The sequence below is a fragment of the Lactuca serriola genome, chromosome 7 (genome assembly GCF_051521515.1).
Source record: "Lactuca serriola cultivar US96UC23 chromosome 7, Lser_US96UC23_V15, whole genome shotgun sequence".
Lineage (NCBI taxonomy): Eukaryota > Viridiplantae > Streptophyta > Magnoliopsida > Asterales > Asteraceae > Lactuca > Lactuca serriola.
The window spans coordinates 141,683,570-141,687,668 of NC_136414.1; positions in this window are offsets into that span (position 1 = coordinate 141,683,570).

Below are 4,099 nucleotides of genomic sequence, written 5' to 3' on the forward strand. Positions count from 1 at the left end.
CCGCCCCAGAACGTTTCCGCCGTTCTCGGTTTTGGGGTGTGACAAAAACCATTAAGTTATTATGGTTTGTCTTCAAAATAGTTTAAACATCAGAGTATCCCCAGAATTAAATCATAAAATCATGAAATACGAGGAGCTGTACGATCACGCTTTCGCCTTCCCACGATCATCAGAAGTACCTAAAACAATAATTGATAAATGTAAGCTAGAAGGCTTAGTGAGTTACCCTCAAAATACCAATGCCATAAAACATATCAATAACATATAAGCAAACAACATGCATAATGAGCGATCAGTCTGAATGGACCGTCTCACAGGCCATCAGTCTATCTGGACCGCTCTCCGAGCCTTCGGCACATCTGGACCGCCTCTCAGGGCGTTCAGCCTATCCGGACCGCTCGCTGGGTCTTCGACCTGACTGTTTGCCCTCCCGGGTCTGCATTCTATCCGGTCCGCCTTGGGTATCTTGGCCTACAACACAAAGCAGGACCTGCCTCAACCCAATCCCCCAAACCAACAAACGTGTGCACATACATATAAACAAATAGTCATGCAGATCTAAAAGATCGCTAACATAGCAACCATCCTATAACCAGGATACCGATCTAACCGATCTCTAACATAGCAACCATCCTATAACCAGGATACTGATCTAACCGATCACTAGCATAGCAACCATCCTATAACTAGGATACTGATCTAATCGATATCTAACATAGCAAGCATCCTATAACCAGGATACATATCATAAAGCATAACGTGTAAACCCGGATACAAATCCAAAAAGGGCCGACATTGGTGCCTTCGAACCTGTTAGTATAGTGAGGACAACTCACCTTTCAAATAGCTCAGAATGATAATATCAACCTCCTCCAAATACAGCTCCAACACCCGCACCTATACCCATCATTGATCTAATTCCATATATTCCCAAATTACCAAAATAATACCCAGAAGTCAAACTGGTCAACCCTTGGTCAAAGGCAAAGTCAACAGTCAAGGTCAACTGTCCATGTTGACCCAACTCGTCAAGTGCAGCTCACTGATTCGTCAAGTCCTTCCAGAACTCGAAGAATCGTGAAGATCCTTGTTGACTTGCCGGGTTCCCATGCAACTCGTCGAGTTCATGCGTGTCTAATTGTCGGGAAAATCCTAACCGACTCGTCGAGTTGTCTCACTGACTCGCCGAGTTCATGCAGAAACCCTTAAGGCTAATCTTCATCGGACTCGCCGAGTTGGGCATGCAACTCGTCGAGTCCCTTCAGTCCTTTCTCAATTCAGATGTTTATAAGCCACCCCAAAGCTCCATATTACAGATCTGAGTTCCTAGGGCATACTTCCTACGTAAAGTTGTAAAATTTAATTACATGCAAGGTGCTAAGGGCCAAAATCAATCTAAAGAAGAGGTTCTAAGCGGTGAAAAGGCATTATCTTGCTAAAGGCTGAAGCTTTATAACTATAAGAACCAAGATGAGCCTAGTTCTGAAGTTGCAACTTCAAATCATGCCTAATACCCAAAAACGAATCACCAGCATGCTAAAAAGGCTCTAATCTCAAGCATGAAGAGATCTAGTTAGAAGGAAGTTCAAGGTAACGACTTGTTACCTTCAAGTGATGCTAAAATGGAGTAGAATTCAGATCCAAGACTTTTCCTTGCTCCAGGCTCCTTGATCTTCAAGCTCTTCTCACCAAGATCCACCTTCCAAGCTAAATAACACACAAATATGGAGAGTAAATATGATGTAGGGTTTCTGAGCTTAAGAGGGGTTGTAAGGGAGGCTAATGACCCTTTAATATGATTTGAGGTTTCTCGTTCTTCTGGAAATGTTTTTCCTTCTGAAGATGATCTTCCAAATGTTGATCAAGGTGAAAGAATGTTCCCTTCTTCAAGCAATGGTGGAACTAGAAATAATGATTCTCCAACTCTTCCCCTTCCTTCGGTTACTCTCCCTAATTCATGTTTCCTTCAAGCTGAAATATACGAAGTCACTCAAGCCATGTTGGCATGTAAACATATAGATGGAAAGTCTGTGTGTGCGCATGTTCTGAAAATAAAATCACACATTGACAGAATGGGGATGTTGGGTGTAGTTTTCCCAAGGGAGATGGCCATTGACTTGGTTCTAATTTCGCTTCTTGAGTCATATAGTTAGTTCATTAAAAACTACTATATGACTGACCACGATGTGACCCTAATTGATCTGCCACACATGTTAATTGTTGCTGAAGCAGAAATGCTTAAGAGCATAAGTGAAGCAAAAGTGTTTGAAGGATCTATCTCCCAAATTTGCATGGATGTTGATAATGGCAACAATGGTAGTCCATACAAGGTTTCTCTTCCCAATGGAAATGGATCGTCCAAGGTCAAACCATTTGACCATATGGTAAAGAGAAAGACTAATTCTGAGATAGTTCCATGTTCTAATCCTAAAAGGTCCATATGTTTCTATTGCCAATTGGATGGGAATTAGTTGAGAAGGTTTCTAGACTACCTAAAAGATCTTAGAGATGGTAAAGTCAAATCGTGTGATGCCACTGAAGGGTTTTTGTTGCACAAAAATATAGTTTTTCAAGAAAACCGGCAATGAAAGCTTTAATTTTTTCTATTATAAATATTAAGTGAAGCAACAAAACAAACCATCAAGGATCCTTTTAAAGAGGTTAGAATGATGTTACAACAACCATAGGGTGTTTAGAAAATACAACCTTTGTAGCCTTTGGACCCCCTTGGATTTGGGGTGTTGAAGTAGATGGCAAGAACAAGGAGCTTGATCTTCTCTACAAGTAATCCACCAACAAGAATAAGGTACCAAAATTGCTAGATTTCTTCTTGTATAACTCTGTTGTTTAATCCTTAAGTGCTTAAACAATTAAGAACTAAAAGGAAGACACAAAGTAAACACCAAAAGCTAGTAATATCTTTAAAAGAGGAAAGAGCTTCAAACTCCTTGGTAGCTCATGGTCTTGAGAGAAAGAGAGGACAAGTTTTAGACCAAAAACTTGTGATTTCTTCATGCATAAGACCCTCTATTTATAACCCATCCAAGCATGGCCTTTTGAATATTATATTTAAAAGTATAGGCTATAAAGAGAGGCACGTGGAACATAATCATGGAGGTTGACAAGCAACCTCCATGCTTCTTACAACTTTCGACTATATGGCCTTTTGAATAAAAAAAATTGTTTACTTTGTCCTTTAACCATGGTAGAGTAAGTCCTTGATTTAATCATGGTTAACCAAAGTGTCCAAAACTTTGTACATGACTTATTATATGATAACCTTATCATATAAAGACTATTTTTCTACCTCTTACAATATTGTTTTCATAAAACAATAACTTTTCTCTAATTAAATACAATGGTTGAATTTATTTATTAATATCAAACATATAATAAATATTCAATAAGTACCAACTTGATTAAGTTGTGACCCTATAGGATCATATGTCATTATTAATGTCACTGAATAATGATTATTGGGCATATAGATCCAACAATCTCCCACTTGCACAAGATTCATTAAAGACTGACATAGACAGTAGCTGACGTCTAGCAATGAGCTACTGCCCCTAATAACACACGAAGGGGTGCCATCAATCAACATCCAATTCTAGGAGCTCACTAGCTACAATTGAAGTGTAAGGTAAGCGTATAAATATTCTCTTTGTTACAGACATCATGTTGGATATGAGACATGGAACATGATCATTCTCATTTAACCTCCAACTTTTAAGAAAGGCACCTTAGATGTCTAACTCTCAACACATAAGAGGAAAAAAAATCCCATCTCGACTACATACATACTCTCATATAGTTCATGCTCTACCCAACAAAGGCTTTTATAACTACACTGTTATGAACAACGTTTAACCATTTATGAAGTTTTGCCTTATTTAAAAAAATAAAAAATATATTTATTTAATATAGAAGGGTCCCACCTCTCTCTCTCTCTCTCTGAATTGAACATATTTCGATCTTCCATATTTACTGATCCTGCTAAACCTTTCTTCTCCTTTCTATCAAGCAATTCCAAAATTTTAAATCTAATGTTTATGGTGTGGTTTGTATCTCATTATGCCTAATCGGAATCTAAAGCTTT